Source organism: Pan paniscus, chromosome 4 (genome assembly GCF_029289425.2).
Source record: "Pan paniscus chromosome 4, NHGRI_mPanPan1-v2.0_pri, whole genome shotgun sequence".
NCBI lineage: Eukaryota > Metazoa > Chordata > Mammalia > Primates > Hominidae > Pan > Pan paniscus.
The window spans coordinates 156,982,548-156,999,511 of NC_073253.2; the positions used below are offsets into that span (position 1 = coordinate 156,982,548).

A 16,964-nucleotide genomic window follows, 5' to 3' on the forward strand; every position below is an offset into this window, starting at 1 on the left:
TACAAGGTAGGAAATAGGAAAAAACCATTGCATTGCAAAAAGTCACATAGAAGAAGAATACACACAGAGCTATGGGTGTTGAAAGGAAGAAATGAGTAACTGCCACTAGAGACAAGCAAGAGCGTCTTCCTAGAGAAAATGACATTTCTCTAAGTATTAATACAGAAACTCTTATTAGAAAGCAAACAGTAACTGAGTAAGCCCATGGCTGGAGAAGAGAAAATGAGATAGATTTGGCCAGATAGTAAAGTGTCTCTATGTCAAATAGCTTGGAATTTATTGTGAGAGAAAGAACAAGACACTGAAGGCAGAGGCAAATTAGAGGTTGTTGGAACTATCTAGGGAAAGATGAAGAGGTGCTGATAACGCTGAGTCCCTGGAAAGCAGTGAAGAGACTTGGCGATATTCAGGAGATAAAATCAATGATGCTTATCGACCAATTAGATGTGGATGCTAGAGAATGGAGAGCTGAGTCTTTTTCAATGGGTTTATTAGTAGATGGTGAATCTGTGAACATAATACAGAGCCATCTGGGGGCAGTTTGAACTTTATTAAGTTTTCAGTGATCAAAAGATATGGTGTGTGTATAAATTTGGAACGCTTGTGGGGAAGTTGAAACTGGTGAAAAAAATTTCAGAGTCAATTTGAGAAGAAAATCACCTAATGTTTGACAGATCAGTAGGATGACTATAGTTTACAATAATCTATCACATATTTTGAAATAGGTAGAAGAGAATAATTTGAGTGTTTCTAGCATAAAGAAAGGCATATTTAAGGTAATAGATATCTAAATTACACTGATTTGATACTTATGAGTTCTATGAATATATTAAATTATTACATGTACCCCCAAAATATGTACATATGTTTAAATAAAAAATTAAAGTAGATAAGAAATTTGAAAGTCAAAACCAAATACACGGAATATAAATCATATTCAAAAATATCAACTGGAGAGAGTATAAAAGGAAAGAATATAAGATATGAAATGGAACACTGACAAGAATAAATGTCTTAAAAATTATACAGGACAGGCCGGGCGCGGTGGCTCACGCCTGTAATCCCAGCACTTTGGGAGGCCGAGGCGGGCGGATCACGAGGTCAGGAGATCGAGACCATCCTGGCTAACACGGTGAAACCCCGTCTCTACTAAAAATACAAAAAATTAGCCGGGCGTGGTAGCGGGCGCCTGTAGTCCCAGCTACTCGGGAGGCTGAGGCAGGAGAATGGCGTGAACCCGGGAGGCGGAGCTTGCAGTGAGCGGAGATCGCGCCACTGCACTCCAGCCTGGGCGACAGAGCGAGACTCCATCTCAAAAAAAAAAAAAAAAAATTATACAGGACAAAGGAACTATTAAAGGGACAGAATCAATGTTTCTAAAATATCAGTGCAGTGTCACTAAGGAAGAGAGTTAGTGTTTCAGAAGCTCAAAGATAGGAAGTGATCAACTTTGTCAAACACAGCAGAGAGAGCAAGTCAAATGAGAGCTAAACTTTGCACAGGGCAGTGTCACAACTAATGAGGTTTATCCAAAGTGCAATTATTGCTAATTAAAAATTTTTCCAATGCCCCACCATGACAGCTTAAAACATACTCAGCATTGACAAATTTTTCTCATTTGGAGAAATAAAAATAAAATATCAGGACTAAAATTGCCCAGTAGACTTTGTAATTATGGACCATTGCTGACCCGAACCATTTACATTAGCTTTTTGAGGAGGAATAAGCCAGATTGTACTAGATGAACTAGAGAATAGTGATATTTAGATAGTGGAAATATAAACTACTATCTCAAGAATTTGATGATGGGATGAAGACTACAATACATGTAAGAAACTTCATTGTGGACTGAAAATATAGATTGAGAATGCTTCTGAGGGTGAAGAGTTTGAACATAGAGGAAATAAACAGTGATGAGAAATAGGTGAGTCTGGCAACTCAACGCTTTAACCCAAGATGACAATGTGAGAGTGAATTTTTATTCAAAATGGCAGTTATATGTTTTTAAAATTCCATAGAGTTAAGATTTAGTAGTTTTATATGGCATTTCTAGTTGACAAAATGAATTTTCTTTCCTACCTGTTCAAATATACAAACCCCTGCAACTTGCCACCATAGTCAACATGCCCAAAGCATTTGGTGAATCTTTTTTCTTTTTTTCTTTCTTCTTCTTCTTTTTTTTTTTTTTTTTTGAGACAGAGTCTTGCTGTCTTGCCCAGGCTGGAGTGCACTGGCGCGATCTTGGCTCACCGCAACCTCCACCTCCCAGGTTCAAGCAATTCTCCTACCTCAGCCTCCCGGGTAGCTGAGACTACAGGTGCATGCTGCCATGCCCGGCTAATTTTTGTATTTTTATTAGAGATGGGGTTTCACCATATTGGCCAGGCTGGTCTTGAACTCCTGACCTTGTGATCTGCCCGCCTTGGCCTCCCAAAGGGCTGAGATTACAGATGTGAGCCACCGTGGCCAGCCCCATTTGGTGAATCGTATCCATGTATACTTTGTACATTTCAAATGCCATGAGTGTGGCCAAGAATAAAATGTAGAAAAGCATAACACTCCATTGGATAAAAATTATCCTAGTACAGCATGCCTCTTGGAGACCTATTAGAATATAAAATCTATGAGTGGAGAAATCCTGTCTATCTTTTTCATTACTTATCTCCATAACCTAGCACAATTTCTGGTACATGCTGGACATAATAAAGTGAATTGAGCAAGTGACTTGGGAGCACTAGATTGGAAACCTTAGATCCATGGAAAACTGAGTTATTCATATGTGTATTGTAACAGGGAACAGGAGAAGAAATGAAAAGGTAAAAGCCAAATAGCTGGTTTCTAAAAGCAAATTAGCACTGGAGAAAAGATAACAATCAAGGATTAAACAGAGGAGAGGTGAAGCAGGCATAGAGACCTTTATATTGTAATCATTCACATGTTTCCTCTGCTTTTCTATATCTGTTTCCTATATTATTTTCTATAATCATAAATTTACTACCCCCTTCCTTTTCTCCTTTCCGTCTTTGCTAGTGAAATTTTAGCATTTAGTTTTGTAAAGTAACAGCTTCTTGGCTGATATCCTTCTGTGTATTAGATAAAGAACAACCAATGTCATTTTTTCCAAATTATAACTTATGTCCTGCTCCACACTGTTTTCAGGAACAAGTCTAAAATCCTTTAGTTTTTTAAGCCCATGCTTAATTTGACCATACCTACTTCCCCAGGATTATTCTATGTCTCTTTTCTCTCTTCCTTATCATGTTTTTCAATTGTTCTCATTTTCCTTACTAGAGTATTTGTAGCAGCCATGCCTAAAATGCTTTGTTCAATCCACTTTCCTTTTTACAATTAACTGCTACTGACCACATACACCATGGCTGTTTCCCTAATTCTAAAACGTTACTCCAGGCTGTGCTCTTTGTAACAAATCTTCTACATTTGTTAATTAACTGTGTGTTTTTTCTTGTGTAATATTATTTGCTCCTATAGAATATAAACTTCACAATGTCAAGGGTTTGCTCATTTGTTTATCTCTGTTTTCCCATTGTCTGATATAGTGCCTGAACATAATAGGTACTTAGTAAATAGTTGTTGGAAAAAGAAATAAATTGGCTGGGCATGGTGGCTCATACCTGTACTCCCAATGTTTTGGAAGGCCATGGTGTGTAGATTGCTTGAGCCCAGGAGTTTGAATGCACCTGGGCAACACGGCGAAACCCCGTCTCTACAAAAAACACAAAAATTAGTCTGGCATGGTGGTGCATGCCTGTAGTCCCAGGTACTCAGGAGGCTGAAGTGGGAGGATCGCCTGAACCCAGGAAGTCAAGGCTGCAGTAAGCCAAGATTGGGCCTTAGCACTGCAACCTGGGCAACAGAGTGAGACCCTGTCTTGATTGATAGATGATAGATAGATGATAGATAGATATAGATAGATAGATAGATAGATAGATAGATAGATGATTGATAGATAGATAGATAGATACACACATACATACATACATACATAGATTTATACATACATTCATACATACATAGATGTTGGGGAAAAACCATGAACCACTAACAATTAGTATAACTTTAAGTGATTCTCAAGGTAAAGTATTTGGGATCATAGTTCAGAGAAGATCCAATGTAGGGCTGATTGTCAATATTGTGGTAAGAAAGTGGGAAAGTTGAAATTTTGATTAATTGAATCTAACCACTTAAAATTTGTAATATTCTCAAGTAAATGATTGCTTAATATCCAATTATAATTAAAGAACTAATTCCGATTTTTAAAATATTGGCAATCATCGTTACTTATGTTACACAATTGCAGGTTTTATCCAGGTTTCAGCATATAATCTATTAAAAATTCTCAGAATTAAATATTTTACATCTTCACCATTTCAATACTAGATAATGATTATTTCTTTCTTTGATGAGTGAAAGTTTTAATCAGCTGCTGAACTATCAATCTGGATGCCAGAAATTACAAACCATGTTGTACTGAAAAAGTCAGGAAAATGGACTAATTAAGTTTCATTTTCAACAATAAGAGCTGGGACAACCCAGAGGTTCCTTTTTAGTAAATTTTAATGATCCAGAAATTCATTGTATCTAAAGTTCCTATTCCACCAACATTTTTTTTATTTTGATAATGTGTATGCAACATAAAATTTACTATTTTATCCCTCAATTTTAAGATTTAATAGAGACAATGAAATAGTAAACACTGGTTAGCTGTTGTTCTCCAAGTCAGTTTCTTCTATTTCCTGTACTCACTGTTATACTGTATTTCCCAGTGGTTCTATTATTTCGGTTGGACCATATGGCTGGGTTGTAGCTCATTGGATGTGGATTGTGAGCCAAAGCTGATATGCACCCCTTCCATACCTGCTCCATAAAATCCTTCCATTGTGAATTCTTCCATTCCTTTTCCTCCTCTAGTAGTTGACTGAGAGGACTCCAGAGAATAATAGACACAAAAGTTGAAATGATGATGGTTTCCAAATGACCATTTTGGTGGTGATCTGCCACACTGGACCACTTGTGATCACTTAATATGGAGTGTAATTTGGAATTTGGATGTTTAGCACTTACATAAATGGCATTACTCTAACAAATACAACTTTCCACAGCAGATATAAGTATAAACTAATAGCTTTTCCAGGTATCGGACGAGTGAAACATATGGTGGGTGCTTTTTCTTTTGTTTGTTTGTTTTCTCTTAATTGACCAACATCTGGAAGTTGAAGGCAACGATTGAGAAGACTGCTCTACATTATCAGTGGCAGAAATCCTAGCTAGGATATGGTGTCCACCTTTTTGGAGTTGGCACAATTCTACATAAGATGCCAAAGGAAGACCTGAGTTCACATCAGAGTGTAATGATGTTAGCTATGACAAAAAGGTGGTGGCATTTATTTCTGCTGAAAATATCTGAAGTGGATGCTGCACCTTTTCCAAATGGAACTCTCCACTTAGAGTAATTTGCACATATTCCCAATCCCAAATTGCTGCAACTCTTTACAACAATTTCTTACCTTGCTGAGCTCCATTCCTTACTATTTAGGGAAAAAGGTCTCAGCACAGACTTGCCATGTTGCTGTTGGCTCTCTTTTAATCCCACCAGGAAGGTGAGAGGGGAGTACAGGATTGCTGTGACTGGGGAAACCTGAGCCTTAGCTAAAGAGGATAGGGTAGAAAGTGTTCCTTGTGAGAGAAAGGGAGAAAGTTACTGCCTCTGCTCTGAATCACTGTATTTGGGTGGTTCTGATAGTGAACTCTGCTAGGGATAACTCAATAGAAAATATAAATAAATTTTCTCTTCCAAAACCATTAAAACGATACTATTAAGATCTGGGAAGTTGGGGAGATATCTCAGTTAGAGAATCTTACTTAGAATGATTTTTTTTTTTTTTTTTTTGGAAAACAGCCAAAATTACCAAGGCGTGATTATCATACTCCCTTTGCTTAAAATAATTTAGTGGCTCCCCATTAGGAAAAATATCCAGATTCTTAAAGAGGCCTACAGGGGTCTGAATAATCTTGCCCCTGCTGACTTCTGTAGATTTGTCTCAGGACAGTCTCCCTTTCTCTGTCTTTATTTCAGGTGATTCCTTTCAATTCTCCAAGACCAGGCTCACTTGTATCACATGACGTTTGTACCTGCTGTTTCTACCACATGGTATGTTTTCTGTGGACCACAGTTTTTAGTTAACTAAATATCATCCCTGAAAACTCTACTGAGACAGTGCTACCTCAGGCTTTCATTGACTCCCAGGCCAGGTCAGGGACCCCTTTCATATGTCCATTCTGAAGCATACTGTTTTATTTGTTTAAAATATGACCTGCTTTTTGGGATCATTTGGGTAGGACACCTCTGTGGTGTCTTTTCCTATAGAAGGAATATATTTCCTATTCCATTGTTGCCCAGTTTTACCTTGAGCCTTGCTTTGTACAATAAAATGCTAGTGGAAGCGATGATGTCATATACATAAACCTTTAAGGGTGGGATAGCTAAGGTAGGAGATGCTCTTTTAGCCTGGATCCAGCAAGAAAAAGACATGGAGCGGAATTGCGGCTGGACCTGCACAGGACATTAACATGAGCAATAAATAAATAAGCCTTTATTATTATAAGCCACTAAAATATTGAGTATGTTTGTTAATTCAGCATACTGTAGTGAAAGCTAACTAATGCAGTGTCATAGCATGCTTTGTTTTAACATGCAAGGAAAGATGACATGGTACTATTAGATAGGCTGTAAAGTTCAACTTCCTGTAGTCAATGTCCACTCTGCCACTTGGTACTTTGCATTCTTAGACGACATTATTCAATCTCCCCTAGCCTCAATGACTTTACTTGTAAGATTGTATAATACTATAGAATACTTTCATAGGGTGATGGTAAGGGTTAAATTAGTTAATACTGTTCAAGTATTTTTTTTAAGATACAAAAATATTTTCATTTAATAAATATCTTTGCACGTCACACATTTAATGGGAAACAAAATATCATGTGAACAGTCTAGTAATACAATTTTATTATCTTTCAGAATTTTTTTTGTCAGCACGTATTCTTTTTATTTCGTTTTGTTTTTGAGATGGAGTCACTCTGTTGCTCAGGCTGGAGTGCAGTGGCGCGATCTTGGCTCACTGAAACCTCTGCCTCCCGGGTTCAAGCAGTTCTCCCACGTCAGCCTCCTGAATAGCTGAGACTACAGGCATGTGCTACCATGCCCGGCTAATTTTTGTGTTTTCAGTAGAGATGGGGTTTCACCATACTGGCCAGGCTAGTCTTGAACTCCTGACCTCAAATGATCTGCCTGCCTCGGCCTCCCAAAGTACTGAGAATACAGGCATGAACCACTGCACCCAGCCAGCACATATTCTTGTTATGTTTTTAAAACTAGTTGTTAAATTAGATTTTACTCATTAGTAGATTCTAGTGCAGAAGCTATAGAACAGCAGTCCCCAGACTTTTTGGCACCAGGCACCAGTTACGTGGCAGATAATTTTTCCACCAGTTTCTGGCACAGAACAAGTCCTCAGTAAATGTTAATTATTAGTATTCACATGACTCAGAAAAATTTTCAACCATATATTTTCTATGATTATTTGATTAATGTCTGTTTCTGCCACTAGACTGGTAGGATTCTGAGAGTAGAAACTTCACTTACTTTGTCATTTTTATGTAACCAGTGACTAGCAAAAATCTGACACATGTAAGTGCTTAACCAATATTTGTGCAGTGAATAAAGAAAATGAATGAAAGAGTAAATAAATGAAGGTAAAAGCCCAAAGCTGTCATCAGTTATGGTAGTTAGAGTAATTCAAAATAAATACTATTAAAATTTTAAATTATTTATAGAAGGAGTAATTTTTCACGTAATACTAGCTTTATGCATCAAATTTTATAAAATATAGACTTAAGCAAAAACCAGACTTCTGGTTGAACTCTACGGGATGGAAGTTCCTATAGTGGTTTGCACTGCTGGCCTAGTGTCAATAACATTGCTATTTCATAAGGGTCAATGGTGCAAAATGCAAAAAGATAATTATTTGTCAAGATATTTTATATCCTTCCCCAAATCTTTTTATTATCAACTTTTATTTTAGATAAAGCAGATACAGGTTTGTTTGTTTTGCTTTTTACCTGGGTATACTGCACTCAGGTAGTGAGCATAGTACGCAGTAGGTTGTTTTTTTACCCTTGTCCCTCTCCCTTCCTGCCTCTGATAGACCACAGTGTCTATTGTTCTCATGTTTATGTCTGTGCATGCTAAATGCTGTGCTACTGTGGTTGAGAACATGCAGTATTTGTTTTTCTGTTCCTCTGTTAGTTGTCTTAGGATTATGTCCTCCAGCTCCATCCATGTTGCTACAAAGGAAATGATTTCATTCTCTCTTTGTGGATGCATAGTATTCCATGGAGTATATGTATCACATTTTCTTTATCCAGTCCACCACTGATGGGCCCCTAGGTTGATTCCATATGTTTGCCATTGTGAATAGCTTGGCAATGAACAAATGAATGCACATATCTCTTTAATATAATAATCTACTTTGCTTTGAGTATATACCCAGTAGTGAGATTGCTGGGTGGGATGGTAGCTCTGTTCTTAGTTCTTTGAAAAATCTCCAAATTGCTTTCCACAGTGGCTGAACTAATTTACATTCCTACCCACAGTGTGTCCCTTTTCTCCACAGCCTCACCAGCATCTGCTGTTCTTTGACTTTTTAATCATAGCCATTTTGACTAGTATGAGATGGTATCTCATAGTGGTTTGAAAATATTAATAATTAAGCATCTAATTCTTGAAATTCATGGTGGATAAAACCAGTCCTAATATCATATGACACTTGTTCTCAAATTCTGCCATTGCAATATTCAGCCTCTCATAGGGGACACTTTTTTGGTATAAAATATAAGCCATAGTGTTTCAAATCATCTTCCATGGTTACAAATTAATGCCCATCCTATCTCTGACAGCGCGTCTCTATTTTTCTAGTTCCCAGTTTAGCATTGTGTACTGGGCAATGCCCTCTCTCAGAGGCTAGAAATTGAAGAATTAGATTGCATAGCATGGCATACATGTCTTGATTGGTAAATTAGTTGAGTATTTACTCAGGCATAGACAAGTAGCCTGGGAAGACTCATTGAGAATGGGACGAGTATTAGGTGAGATGAGAGCTGGCAGCAGAGATATGTTGGTGTTGAGGGACATGTGTGATATACTGTACTAACATTCACCAGAGACAGCATTAATACTAGAACCTGGGTAGGGATTGATCTTGAAAGTATAACTCAAGAAAGTGGTTTCAACTATGTTTCAGATAAATCACCCCATTCCCAAATAGTTTTACTTCTACATGACACTATTTGAAAACACTTGTGAGGAGGCAAGTTCTTGCAGTTAGAAAGCTGGAAAGACTCTTGGTGGTAGAAATAAAATATGTTTCACTAGGAGAGAAAGAACCATAAGAAACACATAACAAGTCATATGTATTTTTTTATTTTGAAAAATATTGTGTTAATTTATGAGGGACAAGTGTAATTTTGTTGAATGCATAGACACATAGTGATAATGTCACAACCTTTAGGGTATTCAACACTCAAATAACATACATTGTACAAATAACGTAATTTCTCATCATCCACCCCCTCATCCTTTCAAGCATCCATTGCCTGACATTCCACTCTCTACGTTCACGTGTACACAATATTTAGTTCCCACTTATGTAAGAACTTGCAGTAATTCTCTTTCTGTGTATGATTTGTTTCACTTAAGATAATGACTTCCAGTTCCATTCATGTTGCTGTAGAAGATGTGATTTTATTGTTTTATGGCTGAACAGTATTTCATTGTGTGTGTGTGTGTGTGTGTGTGTGTGTATATATATATGTGTGTGTGTGTGTGTCACATTTTCTTTATCCAATCTCTTGTTTATGGAAACATAGGTTAATTGCATTACTTTTCTGTTGTGAATAGCCTGAAATACACATATGTGTAAAGGTATATTTTTGATACAACGATTTATTTTCCTTTGGGTACATACCCATTAGTAGATTGTTGGATCAAAGGGTAGTTCTTTTAGTTCTTAGAGAAATCTTCATGCTGTTTTCCATAAATGTTGTACTGCTTTACATTCCAGCCAACGGTGTGTAAGATTTCTCCATTCTCTGCATCCTCGCCAGCATCTGTTTTTGTTTTCATTTTTTTTTTTTTAATAAGAGACATTCTGACTGGGGTAAGATGATATCTCATTATGATTTTAATTAAGTCATGTTTATTCTTGATCTTGTTTTTGTTCACTTCCTTTGCCAGTTGAATGCTTTCTCACTTTCCAAGCATAACAAATGGAGATACCTATAAAGGATGAAATATAGGCATTCTGATTTTCAATTGATGCTGTATTAGAGTATGGCTTCCATCAATTATTCTTTCCCGGATTTGGCAAAACTATTCTAGTGTGAAGGCGTGAGGATAAGAAGTAATAGGTAAGATAAGAAAGCATAGGTAGTAGAAAAATGCTAGCCATTTTTCAAATAATTAAAAAATAATGTACAATAACTAATTGGTCATCAACTGTGCGTTTTTATAGTTACCCAAAAGTAGATATTAATTTATGTTCTTAAATGCGTATACTTTATTTTTTGAAGTCAAGAATATCGAAGAAAAGGTTAAATCACTAAATACAATTATTCACAATAATAAAATTAGATTCATAAAATAATAGAAGACAGTCATGTGATTATAAAAGTATTAATCCCTAATAAACTCCCAGTATTTGAAAGACACTTGATTTTTCTTTCTTTCTTTCTTTTTGAAACGGAGTCTTGCTGTGTCGCCCAGACTGTAGTGCAATGGCACGATCTCGGCTCACTGCAACCTCCACCTCCCGGGTTCAAGCGATTCTCCCGCCTCAGCCTCCCGAGTAGCTGGGACTACAGGCACCCGCCACAACGCCCGGCTATTTTTTGTGTTTTCAGTAGAGACGGGTTTCACCATGTTAGTCAGGATGCACCCAATCTCCCGACCTCATGATTCACCCACCTTGGCCTCCCAAAGTGTTGGGATTACAGGTGTGAGCCACCGCGCCTGGCCAACACTTGATTTTTTAACATACCAGCCTTCATTTTATTTAAGAGTCGTTCTTTCATTTTTACTTTCATATCTCTCCTTCATTCTCTTTTGTCATGAAGGCGATATGATTAATCATGGTAAAACTACCTAAATGAAAATATATCTATTTTACAATTGTTTTGCCAAAGATAACGGAAAGGCTATATGGAAGTATTTTATTTAAAAAAAGAGTAATCAAACTTATTTCTGTTTTAAAATACAGTCACGGAGATAGCTTGGGTAAAAAGCAGAAGCAGTTTAGAATAATAAATGTTCATAATTGATTTAAGCAAAGGAAGTTTAGAGGTGTGATAAGCTTTAGTCTAAATTCCATGCCAGGCAACCCCTATGAATACATACTTGACTTCCTTAGAAAAACTGAAGGTTTTGTTCTCCCCCTAAATAGGTGTTTGCTGTATTATATTTTCATCTCTCTAAAGAAAATTTTGATATCTTGGATACATTATGCAAGCCTCTGGCACTCCTGTGTTTTGTAGGATGCCTCCTCTTAAGTGTTTGGATTGCATTAGACTGTGCTGATTGTGGGCATGCTTCGTCTGGGCAGAATACCAAAGGGACAAAAGCACATTCCTGAGCCTTCAACATAAAGCACTCCATCCATGCAGCCCTGGCACCGGAGGGTGAAATATCAATTATTACAAACATATTCTGGGCACTTTAGAGGCATTACTCATTCTTCCATGTGTAATGGGAATTTATGTTTTCAGGATAAGAGAGGGAGTTGGCAGGTGCAATGGGAAGCATTGCAGTAAAATTTTTCTCTACAAAGTGAGATGTTGTCTGTAGAGAGCACGTGCAATACCTCCGGCATTGCTTAATCTATTTCTCTTGGGGTGGGGAAGCCAGTTTATATTTTCCAGTGAACCATATCCATTGACGATTGCTGTGATTTCATTGTACAGGAGGCTTAACAAACAGCCAACGGATTTATGTTTTAGTGGAAAGCACGACATAACCTTCAGCAGAAAAGCTCCTTCAGAAAGAAACTATGTGCTTAGACTGCCAAGTGCATTTAAATGTTGTAAACAGTCTAAGAAAACAGGACATCTGTGTGCCATGTTCACCAGGCTGAGTGTCCTTTGAATTATGCCCTTGGCGATGAATCTATGCACAGTAGCACGTGCTTCTTGACCTCAACTCCTTGAGCATCTCTCTGATTGATGTCATAGAGGCTGGAAAGAAACTATGTAATAGTAAAATTTTCCTGTTCCCCTTTGAGGGATTTATGCGTTTAAGAGATGCTCCTATTTAACCCACACATTTTGTTCTCTGTTGAGGGCAAAAGCAAAGCAATGATGTGGATAACACAACATGTCATTTCAAAAGATCTTTGTCTTTAATTGGAAAATTAAAATTGTGAACTATGTAATTTTGGAAAATGAAGAGTATAAAGAATTACCCCAAAAAGTTACCCATAATTCCTCTGCTGGAGATAACATTTTGTTTTATTTCCTTTATGCATCTGTTTGTATCTGTTGGTACGTTCCCATGTATTTGTTCATATCCAGATATGTAAGTATTTACAAAGACATACCACATTATATCACAGTTCTTCACTTATCCTTGTATCTTGGACATTTTCTCTTGCTAACATAAGTTATTGTAAAGTTTAATTTTAAATATTTTTATAATATTATATCATATGATTGGTCCAAATATATTTATCCATGTCTTTCCTAGGAGATTCTGATATCCTCATTCTTTTTTTTTTTTTAGGTGTCTGTGATAAAAGGAAAACAAAACAGCATGGGATTTGGAAATAAATTGTGTTGCTTTTTTCCCCTCAAATTCATTTATTTTTAAAATTGACATATAAAATTGTATGTAGTTACATGAACAACATGATGTTTTGAAGTATATATACAGTGTGGAATGATGAAACCTAGCTAATTAGCATATGTATTATCTCACACAGTTAATCACTTTTGTGGTGAGAACACTTCACATCTATCCTCCTAGCATTTTTCAATAATACAATATACTGATATTAACTATAGTCACCATGCCGTACAATAGACTTCTTGAACTTGTTCCTTCTGTCTAACTGTAAATATGTGAATTTGTGTTGCTTTTGTCCAGAGAGTTGGCTTTTGTTAAGAGTCTAGGGTAGAAAATATAATAGTCAGGTGGTGAAGCTAGCTTGCCTCATAGCTGGCTAGAACAAAGCCTCTACCCTGCAAACTTCTCCTGAAACTGTTCGCTAATATCCAAGAAATTTTAATTCCTACTTTGAGCTTTGACCTCTTTAAAAAATATAAATCCTTAGAAGATATACTATTTGAAGCACTTCATCATTTCATCGTGAATGACTTTTCAAGGGGTAGATTTCAATGCTTACCTGAAGAATCAGAGTCTGAAGGGACTAAGGGAAAAGTGAGAGGGAGATGCATTCCAAAATTACCAAGAAAGGGGGTTTCCCTGAGAGCTTGTAAGGAGGCTCTAAATTTCGTCTTAACAGAACAGGGTGATCTGGGAACCTGGAGCCTCTTTAGGGATATTTACTAACCTGGATTAGACATATATAGTTCATTCTTTATCAGATGTTGTAACGAGAAGATACAGGAGCAAACAAAAACTTAGGTTTGTTCGTTTTATAGAGCATAACACCTGCCAAGGCAAGGACTTGGCTAAGTTATCTTGACAACTCAGACTTAATGGATTTTTTGTTTGCTTGTATTATAGGGAGAACATCATGACAATCTGCTTTATTTTTCAAGCAGAGATACTACATTTGGAACAGTGTCAAGAAAAAAATATGGAATCAAATTTGATGTCTGTGGTTGGTTTCTATGTAGGTCAAATACTGTGAGATTTTATTTTATGTATATGAATGGAGGGAGTTTTAAAACCAAAATCTTTTTGGTCCTATTCAGATTTACAAGGCTTTGTCTCTGACCTAGGTTCTGTGGGCTTAATTCTAGCTTTGTTGCTTAACTGATGGGTGTAATTAGAAAGTAAATGTTCTCTGTTCCTGTGGCATTTCAACACAAAATTTGGAGATAGAAGGACATATGCCTCATTCATATTTATGCAATGTGTGAGAATCTTGAGAATTTTTTTTTAATTCCTTGTTTGAAAGAATCTGAGTCTCTCATTCCTCAATGTGTATTAGAACATTGCCCATGCTGTTCCTTCCACCTGGAACATCCCTCAAACTTCAATGGAACTTTCTTTGTTTTTGTTGTTGTTGTTGTTGTTGTTGTTGTTGTTTTTTTTGACAGAGTCTTGCTCTGTCATTCAGGCTGATACAGTACACTGGCGATCTTGGCTCACTGCAACCTCTGTCTCCCGGGTTCAAGTGATTCTCGTGCCTCAGCCTCCTGAGTAGCTGGGATTACAGGCGCACACCACCATGCCTGGCTAATTTTTGTATTTTTGGTACAGACTGTGTTTCGACACATTGGCCAGGTTGATCTTGAACTCCAGACTTCAAGTTATCTGCCCGCCTCTGCCTCCCAAAGTGCTGGAACTACAGGCATGAGCCACTGCGCTGAGCCCCCCACAGGAATTTCTTCCTCACTTACGTCAAGATGTTGCTCAGATGTCATCTTCTCAGGAGGGACTTAGATGTGATCACTTTATTTAAAACCTCATCTTACTATCTGCATTTTGTATCCCCCCATCTGGCATTATTTTTCTTTCTAGCACTTAACACTTTACAAGGTGGAATATCATTTTTATATCATTTGTGTGATTGCCTTCCACTAGGATGAAAGCTCCACGAGAGCAGAGATTTGGAGCTGCTGTTTCACTGGTGCTAACTAGCACCTAGAGCACTGCCTTACACATAGTAGGAAAATATACACATTTGTTGAGTGAACGCTATTAGTGCAAGATTTTTTTTTATCAATAGATAAATACAGCTATATACAGCTTAGATTGATTTTAGAAAACTACCATGATCAAGGACTCTAATAGCAGCAACAACCCAGAATACCTGTCTGAATATTTATAATATTCTATTTCCAGATTTAAGCAATTATTTTAAAATTAAGTTGGCTGCATTAATTTTAAACTGAATACTTTATCATCGATTTGGGCATCAGCTCCCTAAGTCTCAAAATTTCATTTTTGCAAGATGTGTTTTAACTTAAAGGATATTCTTCCTTTCAAAATATTTTCCAGTAACAAAGGAATTTTTTTTACACTTTAAGAGAATACAAAGGAAATTACAATAGAGTATTACCCAGTTTCAGTCAGTCTTTCACCAAAAACATCTAAAACAGGAAAGAGAAAATCAAACAACAAAAAATGACATTCTGAGAAAAACAACAGCATTGCTGTCTCAGAGTTCATGACTTTCTTTCTTTCTTTCTTTCTCTTTCTTTCTTTCCTTCTTTCTTTCTTTCCCATTCTCTCTTTTCTTTTCTTTTTTTTCTTTTATTTTCTTTTTTCTTTCCTTTCTCACCCTCCCTCCCATCTGTGTTTAACTGCATTCATTTACTGGAAGAGGGCACAAATTCATAAAACTTGTTTTCAAAAACACATTATCTATTTCAGCAATCAAACCTGATGCATGAGTTTGTTAGCCACTTTAAATCTGAGTAGGAATTAATTGCCAAATAAAAGATTATGCATTTCACTTATCACTCATTTATTAATCATCATGTACGTATGTACATATTGAGTGAAAGTCCACTATGCAAAAAGCATTTTGCTAGTCTTTGTGTTATCTTCAAGATAAATAGAAGAGTCTTTTTATCCTCCAGCAACTTACAGTCTATGGTAGAAAACCACTTGAAAATCCAGGCTATGTGTGACTGTACTTAGCCAGCTTCCCACAGGGATCTTTCATAGAGTTGCTCTCTCCATGGTAATTCATGAAACTGTGCCTACAGTACACAGTCTCTGTGGTCACAAGTAGCTGCTGTGATGCAAACAACTTGCTAAATAAGGCAGGAGACCATAAGTGCTATTAGAGAGGTGTTATCAGTGTGCTGTGGGAGTAATTAATTCTGACTTAAAGTTTGGCGGGTGGGAAAGGGTGGCAAGAGCTAAAATTGATGTAATGCGATTTAAAGTCAGGAAGGTTATTCGGTTTAAGTAAACTGTTAGGGCTACTGGACGTAAAAGATAGAAAATATTTTATAGATCATTTGTAGTTCAATAAAATTACTGATCAGGAAACTGAAGTTCAGAGGGAGGAAGTGCCATTCCCTAAGTTATAGGAATAGTTAAATGCAGTACAGAATTCTGACATCATTTGTTAGCAACTATTTACTATTAGATATTATTTTCAATTCAGAATTTAGCTTTCCTTTTTTTCAACAAAAGTCATCTTTTTTAAAGGAAGCTCTTGATTACTAACATGATCTTGGTCAAACATAAGGAACTTGCAGGGTGAAGTGTATGTAGTATGAAAAACTTTTAGATAAAATAATATTTAAAAATCCACTTCAGGGAAAAATTATTAAAAAGAAAATTTTATGCAGTTTTTCTTAACTATATGAACTTAACATTATAATTTTGTATTTTTTTCTTCTCATGCTTAAAAAATAATTTAACCATAGCAGAAATAGCATGTGGTAGCAATAACAAAGGGGATTATTTGAGTTATTTAGAGATTGTGATAATAAATTCTAAATTTAAAAAAATCCTTTAAGTCTACTGTGACAAAAAGAATTAGAGCTGGAAAGGTTTTCCTCCGGAAATATTAGCACATTTATTAGGAGGCCTCAATTTGGTTCAGTTTCTGAATTCACCCCACCCGCTTCCTCCCCACATGGTGGCTTTCTTGGGAAAAATTATTTCGTTTAAAACTTTTTATTTAAAACTGGAAAAAAAAATCCATAGTATGAAACAGCATTTAAGTCATCTTTTCACATAAAAAAAA

The 16,964-nt window shown here is 36.5% G+C and overlaps 1 non-coding gene across 1 annotated transcript; it reads left to right on the forward strand.

Annotated features, from left to right (window-relative positions):
* Positions 1–1,490: 1,490 nt before the first annotated feature.
* Positions 1,491–1,628, forward strand: LOC129397903 (U4 spliceosomal RNA). Its single transcript, XR_008625525.1, has one exon. It is a non-coding gene; the product is annotated as a U4 spliceosomal RNA (small nuclear RNA).
* Positions 1,629–16,964: the final 15,336 nt, after the last annotated feature.